This window comes from Anas platyrhynchos, chromosome Z (assembly GCF_047663525.1).
Source record: "Anas platyrhynchos isolate ZD024472 breed Pekin duck chromosome Z, IASCAAS_PekinDuck_T2T, whole genome shotgun sequence".
Lineage (NCBI taxonomy): Eukaryota > Metazoa > Chordata > Aves > Anseriformes > Anatidae > Anas > Anas platyrhynchos.
The window spans coordinates 79,487,461-79,505,631 of NC_092621.1; the positions used below are offsets into that span (position 1 = coordinate 79,487,461).

At 36.9% G+C, this 18,171-nt stretch overlaps 1 protein-coding gene across 2 annotated transcripts in view; it reads right to left on the minus strand.

Annotated features, from left to right (window-relative positions):
• The window catches only part of EDIL3 (EGF like repeats and discoidin domains 3), a 266,089-nt gene that overhangs the window by 84,163 nt on the left and 163,755 nt on the right, over nt 1-18,171 (minus strand). The gene's annotated exons all lie outside the window — the stretch shown is intronic.

Consider the following 18,171-nt stretch of genomic DNA (forward strand, 5'->3'; position numbering starts at 1 on the left):
CACAGCTTCCCTTCCTACGAGAGGTGTCAGCAGACCCTCTCACGGATTCAGGAGCATGACAGTCTCCAGAGGCCAACTTCACCTTGTACAGTTTCACAGAGAGGTTTTGTCTCTCTGAAAATACACATTTCCCCATGCCGGCCAGCAGCCCCAGGGTGGGATTCACATCACTCTGATAGACACCCAGAAGGATTTTCTACACTGACCCAGCTCAGGGAAAACTGACACTTCCAGCATAGTGCAGGAGTGCATGGAGATGCTGGCTCAGGCACTGAAAGCAGATTAGCTTTTTAAATGTATATATATATATATGACACTGTGTCTGAAATGGAGGCTTGTTATTCAGGGAATAATTTGCTTTACTCTAGTTTGGTGAATTTTTCATTCTGCTGTTTGCACAGAATTACCTTTGTAAATTCCCCATGCAAAACCCAGGGATTAATGTCTGGGGAATTATCACGTATGACCTGGTTAAAGAGGGAACCTATCCAACAGGAATACTATTAAAGGAAAATACAACTTCTGATATATGAAGTCCCTAAGCAGCCAGAAGCTGGGAAAATGTGATGGGAGAACGACCAGTTAGTGCTTGTCCATTTTGTCATGCTCTTTTACTTAGTGTTCACTTCATCTCACCATTCAAGGCAGGACTGTTGGACTTTATTCTGAGCAAACATGTTTAGTCTTAAACTCAACAGGAAAGGTATATCTAAAATCTCTTATCTGCAAAGCTGTAGACGGAAAAAATATATGTATTTTTAGTACTGCTCCATAAAGAGTTGCTTTGTACTGAACTCAAAAACATTAATGGCATTAATAGCATCCATAGGCACATTCAAGATGCGTTTAATGGAACTGGCCTGGAAAGCAAACTTCCACAATGAAGCCACACTGTTTAGGGATCCCTGTTATAAAAAAATAAGGTTTCAGATGACCTGGAAAAATCTCTATCCCAAAACACATAGACTAAATCCATGTAATTCCCAACAAATGCTTTCTGAATGCATTCCACAACCCTATTCAGTGTTTGACTGCTGCCCAGCTTGAATCTTCCCTGCTCTGTCTTACTATTTCTTGTTCTAACTCCACAAGCATGGACAGCAATGTACTGTTCGGGCAGCAGACTTTGCTCTATCTGACAGCATGTCCCTGTCTGCTTTCACTGTTCTTTGTTCTACCTGGGGGTGCCAAACAGCCACGATGTATACTAAACACACAGTCGAACTCAAGGAGAGAAAGCCCATGGCTCTCCTCGCCTACCAGTTATTGGGATGAATGGAGATGTAACCCAAAATCCAGATAGGAGTTCAGAAACTAGAAAAGCAATGATGTTGTACTGGGTCTGGCATTACTTCTTCCCCTCCTCATCTAAGAAGGGGGAGTGAGAGAGCGGTTGTGGTGTTTAGCTGCCTAGCACGGTAAAACCACCACAAAGGTGAATCTTGACAATATTGCATGTGGCCAACGTTCAGCCACAGCAGAAAATTACCATCATTCCATTGTGATTTCAGAAAGGACATGCCATCTAAACACCAAAAATATTTTTTTCCTCTGAGCTTATACCATTAATTATTCAAAAGTTACAGCATTCAACAGTTCAGTGATATGCATTACATTTATTCTATTTTGTTTTCAAGCACAAATCTGACTTTTGTGAAAAAAAAATAAACTTATAAGTTATGTTGCAGTAAGGAGCATGGGGAATTTAGTTTCTCAAATTAATCTGCTGAGCTCTTGTTTAGAAATATATTAATCTTTATGTGGAAAATGATTTTTACATTTCAAGTTGGCACTGTGAAAAATGACATTTCTACCATGTTTGAGTAGTGACATTAACCATTTTATATAACATAGCCAATTAAACACTACTAAGATTAATCTGAATAAAACAGAAATTATGAAGTAGCATTAAAAACAACAACAACAACAACAAAAAGAACTTTCACAAAAATTAAACTACATATTTATCCTAGAAGATAAATTCATATAAACTTTCAGGTCGCGCTACAAAGTAATTGACATATGGTCATACTTTCACAAATAATGAATGGCAGATACAGAAACCATAGCCCCTAACACTGTACAAAAATAATTGTTTTTTTCTATTGCAGACTGAAAAGATATGCAATTCCAAGTTCTATTTACAAATCCCAAGGATTTTTGTGGATCTGGACTTAGGCAGCTGTACTTGGAGGAGACTTGTGCAATTGTGGAACTATCTCCTTTGCTTCTAGTCACTGTAAATGGTTATGGCACAGCACAGCCAATCTAAGCATAATTTAAGCATTTAAAAAATAAAATTATCAACCCAATTGTATTTCAAAATAAACCCTTTCATTTGCTACTGAACCCTGTGCAATCCATGCACTTTTCTCCCTTTCACAGGTGCAGATTGAAATATTTCTTTGAAGAATACAAGAAAACTCAATAGTTTTCCAGCTATACTAGTAAATTTGCTAATCAGGCATGGCATTCTGCAGAAGTTCAGCCTGATTTCAGTGTGATTACAGAAAATTGTTTTCAGATTTCCCTGATTTTGTATTCACTTTTATCTGTCTTGAATAACATGCAGGTTTTTGTTTGATTGTTTGCTTGATTGTCTATGGAGTATGTACCACATACATAAAAACATATATATAGCAAACGTATTATATTGTGTTATAACCCCTTCTCCTCCTAAATCCATTCCAAATGAGATACTTTTTTTCAGTCACATTTGTACTAGACCAACTAGCAATTTCTATACATAGGGTGGATAATCTTATCTTAAACTAGAAGTATTAAAATTTCCAGTAGTTTTCATAACTCCTGGGAAAAAAAGAAAAATCAAGCTAAAGAATATTCACACCACTGCTGCGAAATGAGGTTCACTACTTGGAAAGCTCATATTCTGCCCATCTTCTAGAGTAACCTGCTGACACAGATGCACACTCTTACAGTCATGCTGGCTTGGTGGGAATGGTAATTTCACAGGTGCTAATTGAATAGGAAATCTCATTGATTTCCTTTATAACATTTGATAAATCCTATCAGTAGTGGTGAAATATCTGGATTCTGACTAGCTGACTGTTTTGAAGTCTGAACAGGTTCTCTGAAATAGTTACAGGAACCAGATGCTGATACTATTTTATTTTTAACAATTAACCAACTACTTCTAATTTAAAGGCAGTGCATGACGTGTATGTGTATGCACTGAATGATCGCATCATTTCAAAATCTGCCTGTTCCAAAAAACAAATTTGAAAAAAAAATGCATTCTCTTGGAAGTAAGACTGGAAAGACAAGATATAGTTACAATGAAAGTCAATCTGCATTTTTTTCTAGCAGGTCTACAATGAAAATCAGTGGGATTACAACATCAATGTAATTAGCATTCCTGCAAGCCAGCCTGACAATCAGAATGTTCCCTTGCCTCAACAGAGAAGAGTATGTGCTTTTCAAGTGGCGAATCTCATTTTGCTGCCTAGAGACATTTTTTTTTCCCCTCAGAAGAACAGCGACTGTTCCTAGAAATTACAACATTACTAGTTACAGCATGTATTCATTGAAATTGTTTAAAAACTACTAGTGGCGCTAATATGAATTCTACATTATGATGGAATACATGTTCTACAGAAAGAAGTAAAAATATGGGAATATCCTGCAATATACTGTTGAAGTAAAACACTAAATATGAGCAATAACCACAGTGGAGAACACGAGCTGAATGCAAATGGCTGTTATTTAAATCTGTCTATCCAGAAATGGCAGTTCTCATGGCCTCTAAACTGTTTCCATCTTCTTCTAAAAATCATCTAACTTTTTAATAACTGGAAATTCAGATAACTGCATTTAGATCTTGTTTCTTGAAGCCATTTCATGTAGGTATAACCTTATATTCATGTAAAGCAGTCTGTAGGATCAGGGTTTGAAGCCATGTTAAAAAATACAGAATTAATTTAAAGGGTGAAAAAAAATTTATTAGGGTGAAAAAAATTCTGAACGAAGATTCAAAATCAATCTTTGTATACACACAGTAAAAGCAATTTTTCATTACTGCCATAGTGTAGTACAATGATATGTGATATTTGGCAATCCATGAAGTATTTTTAAACAAAAGTGAAACATTTATATATATACATTTTTTCTATATTAAGCTTTTTCCTTAATCACTTATCTTTTCACCATAAACAGGGCATTATTTCAAAGTATTTATATGAAGAACTAGCTAATCAAACAAAGGAAATATAAGTGCCATAATTCACATGACCAACCTTCAGCCATCTGAAAGTTAGGTATCTACCCCAAACTGGCTGCTTAGACTCTTTCTGTGGGGCTCAACTGCTGGGTCCTACACCGTTCTCTTAAAGAGAAGGTTCAGGGAGTCTTATGCACTTGTATAAATACCTGATCAGTGTGAATAAAGGCAAAGCAGCCAGGCTCTCCTCTGCAGTGCCCAGTGAAAGAGGCAATGGGAACAACTTAAAAAGTAGGAAATACCCTCTGAATGCAATTTAACATATTTGTTTGTTTTTTTGTTTTATCTGTGAGGATATTCAAACACTGGAACAGGTTGCTTATATTGGTTTTGTAGCCCCACTTATGGAGATACTCAAAAAAAAAAAAAAAAAAAAAAAAAGTTCAGATGATCCCAGAGATCCCTGACAACCTCAACCTTTATCTGACTCTGTGACTCTGTGGTCCTGAAGGGTAGCTACTCCAGCATATTTTCAGATCCATGCTCTTGGGCTGGTGGTAAATCCTGTAGATCCACACTACCTCAAAGGGTCTCTTTCTGAGCAGGAATAATCTGAGGTGGTTCTGTTGACTTTGGAGTCTTATTGATTTGCAGTAGGGGGACATTTTCCCCTGACTACCTCACTTTATCCCATGCTATACAGTGATACATGAAATAATAAATAATTTTGTCATTGATTTAGCACTTTTTCTACTTGGGAGCCATTCACAAGCAGAACACTATTTCTGCAAATGTGTCTGCTGCCCATATTTTTCTTGGTAAAATTAAGTATGAATATATTTCAGTTTCAGTCTATAACAGTCTGTTAAAACGATACCTGGCCTTCTAAAATCTGTCTGTTTTCCTGTACCAAATTAAATTTTTGCAGTGAGCCACACGGTTAATTAGCATTTTTAAGAAAACAGGATTTCCAGTTGTAGGACTTATACCTCACATTTCCAGCTGAAGGTAGAAGCAGTGAAGGAGACTTTTTCATTTTCCAGAGGACCCTGTCTTTTGCATATACATGTACAGACAGACTGTATCTCTAAAATGTACACTCTGATGGACTGAAGAAGAGATGAAATTACTGGAAGCACTCTGGCTTTTTACACAGAATTTACTTCCTTTGCACTTGCACAAATGAAACATATTGTATGAAGGTAATGTGAAGGGTAGTCACATATCTGATTAACTGACTCCTGGCTTGGCTCGGTAGCCATGAGCACCGTGTACCAATGCAGCTAGAGATAACATAAACACACTAGGTATATTCCTACATACACATTTTTTGAATGTACTGGCCTCCGTTTTTATGTCAAACACATTCTTACTGACATCTAATCTTCTCTCAACTTCATGACAACTTATTTTTTTTTCTTCCCTCACTAGTAGCTGTAGCTTCTTATATCATCTCCTAAAGCATCACTTTTAAACACTAGCACAGCCTAAGCCCTTTGCAGTCCCTCCCCCACAGAAGTAGATTTTCACTTGGAATGAATCCTAAATTGTGCAAGACCTGTGTATGGAGCACTGACTTCTTAAATATTAAAGCTTTGCAGATCTGTAATATGAATATAAAGATCACGGTTGCCCAAAAAGGATGGTATACTGCCACAGCCACCTTACCTATAAATCTGATCTTGCTAAAAATCTCTAGCTCAAGTGAAGCAGTGCTGTGAATTTCAGCTGTTCAACCTGGACTGAAGTTTGAAGGTTGCTGATGAGTGCAACACAGTGGGGATACAGCTGCAGATCACAAGCTCAATGTTGCACTTTTTAGCTATTGGCTATTTCAATCAATCTTCACCTAATCAAATTGTTTGCTCACTCCATGCAGCTCAAGCATTTTTTCCACAGTCCAATGTTATGATTAGAGTGATATTGAGTAACTTGGTTGTAGCAACTCATGTTAATTGTTGTTCTGTCGACTAATCCCATGGGCAAGACTAAATCAATGTTTTCATTCTCATTGAAAGAATTTAATCAGCACTTTCCTTAGACATAGTAACAGACCATGTGTCCCTCTTTCTAGTACGTCACAACACAAGGTGAAAACATAAAATAGAATTTACAAAACCCCATTTATTTTGCACTTCAGTAGACTTGGAGTACTCACAATGACAGTTATTTCAGATTGCTTTTACCTATTACCAGATAAAAAACATAAAACAGGTTTATTACTTATAGGTGACTCCTAACTATGCAATGGAATAGCATATTTTTGACTGGCTCTGGTAAGTTTATGGAGCCATTCAGCTCTGAAATCTGATTAACAGAAAGCATTTATTGCTCTAAGTTTGCTTCTCAGATTTAAAACTACACAAAATGGATTTTCTTGACCTATGAACATTTTTATTATTATTCTGAAGCATGGCTCTAAATGTCACTAGCCAGTCTGGTGGTTGGCACTGAGGTGAAGAATATGATTAATCTTGTTTCATATCTTCACATAAAGTACTGTATGTCAAAGGCAACATCTTTAACAATTTACATCAGTAGCAACTAATGAATGCACAGACACTTCCAGACAAGCAAACTTTCCAGATGATGTTGTATTAAGCTTCAAATCTCTAGGAGCTGACATGAAAATGAAGTGATTACTTATGTTCTATTCAACAGAAGACAGCTTTTTAGACAGTAATGGGAAGAATTGCTACCTATTTGCTGATACGTCCAAAGAGATTAAATGCTTTTTATGCTGATGTAGCATCTCAGCCAACCACAGCGCATTATTCTGTTATCGTACTGGTCAGTACAGTTCATGTGTATAAGCAACGGCTATCAAAACTAATCAAATATAAAGAAATTAGATGTTATGTTCTACTTCTCAAGAGTGTCTTTACTGCTAAGTGAATATCACATGCTTCTATTACCAAATCCTCTCTCCATAGTTTTATAGTTAGGTTGTAAAATCCTGTCTTGGCCTTTACTTGGTCTACATGCTCCCTGCTGAGGAAACAGTGTAAAAATAGTCAGGCAATTGTTAGGTGGCTTGAGAATTTAAAAAGAGGAAGCAAAAGCATTCTTGAAGTGCTTTTGTCACCTAATATTCACTTGATTTTTCCAGTGGTAATGTGATTTCATGACTTAGTGTTTTTAGAAATTGTGTCTGGATGAAGAAACTAAATTTATAGACTTACACTATAGAGCTACACCAATAAATCAGTGCTTTATTCCCATCCACAAAAAATATCCCTAGGGTGCACTGTGGGAACTACAGACGTGTGAGTCTGCTTCCATATCTTGTAAGTTGCTGAGTCTATAATTGAGAATAAGATCACTAGGTACCTGGTTAAAGGCAATCTGCTGGAAAAGAGCCATCATGACCTCTGTAAACAGCAATCTTGCCTCCCCTGATGGAGTTCTTTAACAGTAGCAATGAGCACTGGGATAAAGGAGATACAATGGAAATAATATACTTGGATTTTCAGAAAGTATTTGAGAAAGTTCCATATCAAAGGCTTTTGCCGGTGAGTGGGGATATGGTCCTTCCATAGACTGAAATCTAATTAAAGAATAGGAAGCAGCTCTTCAGGATGAAATGTCAGCAGTGGGATCCCCTGGTGATCAGTGTTTGCATCAGTTTTACTCATCAGTGGCCTGGATAAAATTGTGAATGGGGAAACTGACAAGTTTGAAGCTACTAAAGTCTCTTGATCAAATGCTACTTTGATGGTGAGCAGCTCCAGAATGGCATAAAAATTTAATGAGTGGTAAAAAGGGTGACAGATGATCCCCAGTGTACACAAATAGAAGATACCACATATAGGAAAACAAACAAACAAGCAAAAAATCAAACCAAAACAAACAAAAAAAAAATAAACTATGCCTACACAATTCTGAACTCGGAAATTGCCATCACAACTTAAAACAGAGATCTCAGAGTCATCATCAAGAGTTCTCTGTAGTCATTGTCTCAAATTGCAGCTACAGCTCCTGCCAAAATAGAGCTGGAAAAAAAAAAAAAAAAAAGTTAGGCATGGAGAACAAGGCATAGACTATTATTTTACAGGTCTATGAAACTCTGGTGTGACCACATACCATGTACAGTTCTAGCCTCTACATCCCATGAAGATCAAGAGGAAGTACAGAGAACAGCAACTCAAATGATTAAAGGGAAACAGCAGGTATCTTAGGAAAAAGGTATAAAATCCTAGGACTTTACAAGCTGGAGAAGGAAAGGCTGAGGATGGATATGAGTGAACTTTACAGAAAAATGGGCAAGGTGAATGCAGTGCTGTTCATCACATCCAGAATACAGAAAATAGGAAGTACTCACTGAAATTCACAAGAAATCAGTTTAGCACATATAAAAGAAATTACTTCTCTGCACAGTGGGCAGTGATTTTCTGGAGCCTTCTAGAGGCACACAGAGAACTAACAGGTTCAAAAAGGAATTAGGGAAATCCAGGCATAATAGGATGGTCCAGGGACATACCCTCCGATATTCCTACTGCAGGAACTGTTGACCTGGAGCAGACATGAGGGCAACAAATGACAGAAAGTTCTCAAACATACCTTCCTTCCTTAAATAATGTTTTTCACTGCCATTGTCAGGGACTTAACCGTAAGCCAGACAGACCGTTGAACTATCTGACTAAGTATGATGGGTTTTATGTTCTTAAGAAATTAACAATAGAACAGTAGTGAAATTTAGCTAGAAATCCATTATGTCATTCATGTAAATAGACTATTTAAAAATCACTCCCCAGGAAAATACACTGCATACATAATGAATAAGTATAACGGTTCAATTAAGAATAGAAACTAGACTTTAAAAAGCTACTCCTTCAGAAGGCATCTCCTTTAATATAGTTTATAGGCTCTTTACTCAGCATTCTGTAGAAAACCTAATTATCCAATAATTTAATATTATAGAGACATAAAAATGTTTGTTAGTGGACTGCCAAGAACAGGGTTGTATTTCTAAGCTGATAAGCTATGAAACAATATTCCCTTTCCTGTAGTACCCCAGAAGAAATGTGGCCAGTGAAACCACTAGATAGGTATGAAATTTTTGTTGCAGCTGTTTAGAGAAGAGATGGAAGATATTAGAAAACACCATTCACTCACCAAAATCCAATTCTTTTAGAATTTTCTTATTTTCGTAAGTAAAGCATAAATAAATATTTGATTTGTGGATACAATCCTCTCACAAAATGCCTAGACCTTTGAAAACATATAGATTAACTTAGCATTTTTCACTTCTTATGACTAAAGAGAAAAATTTCACAAAATCCTATATCAAATGGCAAAGGGGAAGCTACCTGTCAGCAGTACATAAACCAGCACAACTCTGTTTGCAATTTCATCTTGATGTGTTCGGTTCTGCTGGCTGAGAAAGAGCAAGGTAACCCCACTGTGCTGAAAATACTAGTATTATGAAATTCCAAATAGACAACAAAGTTACTCAGCAAAATTACAGTGTAATTACCACAGACAAGTTGTTTGATTATTTTAACTCAATACTGCATAGATTACACTATCTATCCATAATGACTTCTCAAAAACAACAACAACAACAAAACACCAGAAAAAAAAAGTATTAAAATGTACACATCTCATTTAAATTTGCAATAACCTCTTCATCCTATTTCCTCAGCACCAATGTAAAGAGCCTATAGGACTGCGGAAACATCTTCCTGCCTTTCTTGTGTAAGTTACCCTATGTAACATTTTCCATGACTTGAAATCCCTTTGGATAAATGTGTGCCTTGCAATGTTGGTTGCTGATCAGCTAGCTGAACAGCAGTAGGATTGACAGAGCAGGAGAAATTCTTTGTTCCTCAACTTGCTGTTTTGCAGAAGAGGACCTAACTCAGAACAAAATCCAGAACAAGGAGGAACAGGAGCACTTAATTGCAGTAACTTCAGTAGGCATGCATTTGTGTCCAACCACATGAAGAAGGATGAAGTTCAGCCTGCAAAAAGGAGAAGCTTGGATTGAGGGTCTTGCAGGAAGTATAAGTTTAACTTGACAATGTCTTCTGAAGGTGCTTCACTATGCATAAAAGATGTCAATTAATCAGAGACCAGAATTTTCTTCTCCCCAGACCTCTTTCTGGGCCACAGACCGTGACATCTCTGCTTTCCCAAGTCGAAACACTTTTCTGCATTACTTCCTTCGAGGGTAAACACTGTTGACAGGTGCAGTCTTCACTCTTCTTAAAAACTACACTTTTCCTCAACATTTCAAGTTGGCTAACTTAGGCAGCTTCCCACTCTGTAAACTGTTTTGGTGAATTCATTGGGGTCTGCTTCTCCTTATATGTTACATAGGGGACGAAGGTGATACAGGGTACATGATGACTAAATGCTAGTAATGAGTAGGATCAAAAACTATTGGTTCAATCTTCAAAGCAATATGCAATTAAAGCTAGAAAGACTTAGCCTCACACCGGCCACATTTCATTATTAAATCGTATTTTACTTCCAGCAGTTCTATTTGCATGTCTAACACTAAACCATAGCTTTTAAAATATATCACATAACTTGTGCCCCATCTTGCCTGCAGAGAACTGGGTCAGACACCCAGCACCAACTTCAGCACAGATGAGAAGGGGCTGAAGGGATTCCATTGCGTGCTTTGGGAAGGAAGGTTAATCCTTGTGGGTTTTCCTGTTGACATTTTTTATCAAGGAAACAACTTCCCATGTCTAAAAATGAATCAAAACCAGCACTCTCTCAAATGCACTCTCTCATACCTGAAGGAAAAATTAAAGATTAAAATTAAAATGAACTAAAAAGGAGTTTTAGGGATTTCCCATGTGGTCATGATAGTGGTGGTGATGGAATCCAAGAAGACAGTATTCATTACTTCATATTCATAGACTGGAAGGAATGGGACAGGAAAGAAGAATGTAGAAGAGGAAGAGATTTCAGCAATCACAGTAAAATTTGTATGCAATCTTCTGTATGTAATTTTACTGCTGTCGAGAGACAAAAATATTTTCTGCATCAATATATGTTTTCTCCAGCTTGGATACAATGAATTACAAAATGGTTAATTTTTTTGCTGTGCCTGTATTTCAAAACATGGATGGGGTAAAATGGATTGAATAAAAATAGGAACATAGTTATTATAAAATTAGGTTTTAGTTACAGGTGCACAGACTGGGACAGATATTATCAGAACAGCAATACATTACAAATATCACAAATATAAGTAATACAGGCTACATATACTGAAGCTGATCTTCATTGAAGGTATGCAGTGTTGCCATCAACTGCACAGATTTTCCAACAAAGGAAAATCATATTTATGGAGGAGCGCTATCAAACAGATTTTGCTGGATCACTAATGGATATTAATCTGTCCATCTGTAAAAGTTTCACATCATTTCTTGTCTGTAAACAAATTTTCTAAGTAACTACACCAAACCAAAAGCCAGCTAAATTACATTTAGCATTAATACTAGCAAACAATCATTGATACTGAGGAAAAGTGTTTGAACTAAAATTAATTCCATCAGCTTTTCTCTGCAAAGAAATAATCCTGTATGCTACTTGTGAATTTCGAAATCTTTAATTCCACTTTGATTCTGAAACTCACTTGCACCCTTCTGAGCCTCAATTAACATGCAGCAGAAAGACTCCAAGCCTTTTTCTCTCAGGGTTGTGTTGCAGCAATTTTATTTTATTTTATTTTTTTTTCATGCCAGTGACAGCAGTAAGTAATGCTGTGGTGGCTGATCCTCCAAGCTGCAGGGGTGCATCCATCTGGGGCAGCTCTCAGGCTGAAGGCCACTGCTCATGGGGTGGTCTGTAGCCACAGAAGCAAGACATTTGCCTCTCTTCTGACAGGCAGTGATTGACTGCTATTCCCCAGCTGACCCCACACCAAGTTGTGATGAACTACACACTGGTTTTCCTTTTAACACAACTAACGATGAGATGCTGGAGACGTTCGGAATTTCTTCTCTTGTAAGCCCTTGAATCATCTGATGGAAAAAGCATGGTGGTGGCCAGGGACTAAAATAGATGTAACCTACTAGCATAGCTCATTCCCCTCCCACATATCTTACATATCACTGCACCAGTGCCTGGAACAGGAGCTTCGCTGGACTCTCCGTCTGTCCAAAGCAGCAGGAGCTGTGAATCTTGCCTCAGTGGGAAGTTGATCACTGAGCATATTACATTTCCTTCTCCTTCTGAAAACTGCAGGTGGGAGCTGTGCTGAGCCTGGAGATTTTATTTCATTTAGGGCTCGTGTAACCATGTTTTGTTCTGTTTTCTCTTCAGTTAATGTGGATTTTCATCTTTCACAGCTTGGTTGAAATTCGAAGTCCAAATGAATCTCCAAAACATGAAACAACTTCCAAGCTTCCAACTTTTGCAAAGTTTATATGATATTCGCTTGTATCCAACCTTGTGTCCCATACATTGACCATTGTAAACCTCAAAGCAGTTTCATTATGAGGGTTTGCATGGCTCTAAAAATGATTTACTCTCATTGCTCATTTCTGTGTCCACCAAGGGGGAGCAACATACCATATCAGTCTGACTCAGATCAAAAGCCACCCTCCATGATGAATCTATTTTGGAATAAATCACTTATGCATTATAAATAATAAGCCTTGAAATAAGGTATCTTTCCTACTGAGCTTGTGCCTGAAACAGCTAAAACGGTCCTGTGATGTGGCTGTTGGGAACTTTGTTGAGCCCACTGCAGCTATGAATTGTTCTTTCAATATGTTTATAATCATTGGTGCTGTTAATGAAGGCGTTTTTATACACATTTAAGGAATTATTTTTTTGGTCATAATAACTTGCTTCTTCTGGCTTTTATTTCCTTTTACTGTACCAATTCCACACCTGCAAATTATTTCACTTGGGTAAAAGTAGAATGTACATTATTGACCAGACCAGGGACTTAAGTAGCCTATAAAGGCTACTTTGAAAATAATGTTATGCTGCAATTTTACTTTTAAGGCTTAGAAATGCTGAAATACACATTCGCATAGACTTTGCCACACATAAAAATGCACATAAAAGTTCCTCCTACACAAGAACAGAGGACATTTTCGTAAGTATTTTATCTTCCCTACTTTTTGTGAATGTCAGTAATACAGAACATTACAGAAAAGGGTGGTAGCATATCCCCCTTAGGCTGTAGAAGCAGACAGGTGGAAGACAGGTAAGAGAAGGAACCCCAGAGCAACCTTCCTACTTCCTTACAGAGGGTAACTGTGTGTCTCCAGGAGTCAAGAAATACACAACACCTGACCAAAGCAGATCAGCAGATTTAAGTAAGGAAATGTGGCGATAAAGTCTCCACAGCAAGTTGGTTCAAGCTAAAATGAGATGTCACAAAGTCAAGCTGTAGCTGCCTGAAAATGGGGTTGACGAGTTATTGACACGGCCCAAAAGCTAGTACTGCACTATGTGACTCATGTAGCAAGGAGATGATTAAATGGGTAAAATACACCTGTTGGGTCCGAAGGGATTGTCTGAATATCTTACAATGAGTTTCTGTTGGGTGTCTGAGAAAAGATTGTGTCTGCTACTGCCTAATCAAAATTAGATATTAAGAAATGAATTTTCAAAGTGGGACATTGCTGTGTAGTACAACGGCAGCAAGATGAAAATGCACCCAGAGGCATAGGGATGAGTATTTTATTTCAATATCAAATACTGAGAGTTCAGTCTCATTTTCCCATTGTGCTGAAAGGAAGAACTACCATTCTGATCTGCTGAGCCTAATTTTGCACACCTCTGCATCTTATATGAGATGTCTGGACAAAGAGCAGCAGAAGGGCCAGCCCTTGCTTTGTTGTTTGAAGACTCAATATTAGATGTGTTAAAAGGATTGATTAATATTTCTCACTAGGTCATTGAAATGCCTGGGAGAACATTTCATTTTCAACAATGCTTTCTGTCATTTCTATAACTTTTTCTGCCTCTCTGCACTTTCATACCAATATACTACACAGAAACGCCAGCTAGACCGTATTCCCAGCCTCAGCAAACCTCATTAGTTTCAGCCAGAGATTCAAGAGGGTTTTTGTGCAACGCAAATACAGAAATTGTGTTCCATCCATGATAAGCTGACATAGTTAAGAATAAAAAGCATCACCCTTACTTCTGATGCATTTAGCCTGTCCTTCAGCACGTATTTAACCTCTTAAATAGTTCCTGATTTTGTTCATAAATAGTGAAAGTTCAAAATAGGACATGAAGAAATACCTAGACTGAGTTTAATTACATGGGCTAAAATCACATTTAACATGTGAAAGTTTTCCCTTTGCAGCTTCAAAATGTATTTCTAATATGTTTCTTTTAAAAGATCTTTATGTAATCCTGGGAGGACATAAATCAAGTATTAGTGTTAATTTTATATTAAATTGATACAGTTCTTTTAGGCACAGAAATTCTTCCATTCTTACATTTTTGTAAGATAACCACACATTATTCCCTAAACTAGAAAGGACATTGTATGAATGATAAGTTATCCACCTTGCATACAATTTAAAAAGTAGATTGTTTTTTCTAAGGGTAACGCATGTCCACACGTATACATACACAAACACATATAATCTCCTTAATTTTTCCACACACCAAGTCCTGAACTTATCCAAATAACGACAAACAGGAATAGATATATTTACCAATTATTTATTTATTTATTTTTGTAGTATCCTTGGCAAATGAGCTGAAAATTCTAGCCTACAAATATGATCTTTGAAGAGAAATAAGAGAAATACAAGAACTACAATGCATTCTTGTCTTTGCCTTAAACATGAACTAAAATATGTATTCTCTTGATTAGGCTGATGAATATTTTCAGCTGGTGTTAAGTCTTGATTTTATGCTCAGGCTCTGACCTATGACATTCCTTTGTACTAGTTTAGTGTTTGTGGGGCTGTGCAGTTCATCTGATTAAGGAATTGCTCTTATTCATTAATTAACTTTTCAAATTTTCTGGGTCAGTTTTTGCTGGGACAACAACACAAACAGATAACATGGCAGCTCAGAAAAAGCAGCCATGAAAGAAGCAAGACTGGCAAAGAAGCAGTGAAGCAAGGCTGCTTTAGGAAGCAGCCTGGCTGGTTTATGTCAGTTTTCATGGAACTGCTACTTTGCAGTATGATGCAATAAAAAACAGGGTAGGATATTTTTGTTCCATTTCCTTCTAAGTATTGAAAATCTGCTTAGAAATTTCTGGAATTAAAAAGTAATTACAAGAGCTTGCCTATTTAATGAATTGGATAAGAGAGCAACAGGAAATCTTGATTCAGTTGAAAGTCATAAAGTATAGGTCATCTAGAAATTATCCAAGGTCATCTAGTCTAGGAGTGTAAGGCTGCATGCAAGCAGAAGTCTTGAAAGCTTCCTTCTGTCTAGATTTGCCAGGTGTTTAGGTAATTTTTCAGTATGGAAGACACTGAAAAAAGGTACATTTTCATATAAATAAAAAATTGTTACTTTTATTTCCATGGAGATTAATGCAGAAGATGATTGAGTGTAATATTAACATCAGTGTACTAAAACATAAAACACAGGAAAATGTTGTGAAGGTACACTGTTGAGCAGGTTTTGTGACATGTTATATAAATTAAATTGGAGCACTTTATTTGAATTTAGTCTTCCTACACATGGGCATGTTGAATACATAGAAAAGGAGGTGAAGGATCTACAGTGTAAGTCACAAATATTTATAGTGACTAATTTAATCTATATCTTTAAAGAAAAAGCATGAGAAAAATTGCCATATGTTTTAATGGCAGTAATGCTTGGCAATCAGGAAAATATATCTCCAGAAGTACAATGGTGAAATTGTGATGTGTCCACCTTAGAAGTACCATCTCCTAGATAAAAACTGAACACAAAATTACCCATGGAACTACTCACAAATTATTGCAATTCACAATCCATGTTGCTCATGGGAGATTTTAACAGTACAGAGTCATACTAAATAATGCAAACAGTCTGACATCAACGAAAGTGGCTCCCTGTTGCCTGCAAGAGAATTTTGTGATCCAGAAAGTAAAATATTCAGGCCCAGGATAATCTATCTTGGAGCTAGTACTTATTTACAAAGGCACAAGACTAAGGAAAGCTGTAAAGGAGGTAATCATCATTGATAGCCTGCAGTCAGCACAGAAGCAAGAAATAGGTTCAGAGACTACAAGAACAGAAGGAGATGCAGCCGTAACAATGAACATGCTGAGGCCTTAAGAAATCTGGAAAGTAATGTGCAATTAATATTATTTAGCTTTTACCTCCAGAGGATGCAGGAAGGTTCTATCTTTCTATTCTGTGGTTACTAGACATCTGCAGGCAAACTTTGTAAATACCAGATGCTCAGTAAAGGTTCTCTAACAGGCTGATAAGCTCATTCCAGAACAACTGAATATTTTTGAAGCCATAGGTGCTCTTGTATTCCACATCACTGATTGTGCCTCCTCCTGTGCTTTGCAGCAATGAGAAAAAGCTGTTTTTAACATCACATGCCTGAATGGCTAAAGACAGCAATAGCTAATAGAGAAGAATGAAAACTGAATTTAAACCTCTCCAGAAACAAACAAAAAAAAATCAAAAAACAAACAAACAAACAAAAAAACCCAACCAAACAAAAAACAAACAACCTGAGAGGTCAGGCCAGCACTTTATAATCAGAAGGACAGGTAAATAAAAACTAAAAAGGCCCCAGAGAAGCAGAAGCACTGTTGGAGTGTGAAGCACATCAGCTTGCCAGGTGATACCTTCTTGTCTTCTGAGAACTTTACTCCATGGCTAAGCACCTAGAAACCAACTCCAAACCAAATCCTTTCCAGAAGGAGACACAGGATATGTCACAGGGTCAAGGTGGTCCAAATATAGTTCATGCTTTCAAGCTCATTGGAGATTTTAGTGCTATGGCAGCGCTCAGGTCCAACCAAGCCTTTCTCTCGTACTTCAGCGGCACTAGCTGTTAGGGGAGGCTTTTGTGATTATTCAGAAAGATTTGGGGTGAGTGTACCACTGCAGTCACAGAATCTGGTTGTAATATAACCATTGTCTCACATCTGAAGAGTGCTACATATCAACCAAAACAGAAGGGAATTAAGAGACTAGCTAAGAGAAATGTTGTGGATTTAAAAGAAAAATAAAATGACAAAAAACTTAGTAGAAGCACTAGGAATAACATCAAACTACTGCAAGGTGATGAGTGACATAACAAGTCAGTATTACAAAGCATTGGTATTTAGGATATACAATCTATTGTACTATTTAAAATGCATCCTAGAGAATAGGCTTGCAATGACAAGCAAGCTGACTGCATGGTATGTTTCTCTATTTTTCTTCTCTGTCTAGGATATGTTACATATTCTGTGATGTGGATTAACAATTCTTGAGCTTTTTGAGGTAATTCTGAGACAGCAATCAGTCATTTACATAATTAGTGTAACAGTATTTAATTGTATGATTACTGTAAATATGTGTAATACTCTAATGGTGTAATTAGAATGTGTAATTACTACCTGTAATTACATAATTAGGTGTAATGGCATAACTAAACTTCTCATGAAAAAAGTGGATATTTACGACACCATCTATAGGAACTGCTATACTGCAGAATAATATTGCTGGCATAAAAAAGGAGACTTACCATTTTAATGCTACCTGTGCTGAAGCTAGCTCAAAAGCATGAGTACTAAAAGTTTGTGAACTATGCCAAAGAAGTAGAAGAATATGGTTAGTTTCCTGAACAAGGGTAGTTCAGAGATCTCCAGTCAATACAAACATTATTCCCATTGTTAATTGTTATCTATTTATAGCTCTTCATACACTGAGCTGAATAATGTACATATGAATATACTGAATATATATGAATATAGATGAATAAAAATGGTATAACTGGATGTCCTGGTTTCAGTTAGAACAGAATTAATTTTCTTCCTAGTAGCTGGTGGAATGCTGTGTTTTGGCTTAGGAAGAGAAGAGTGCTGATAACACCCCAATGTTTTAAT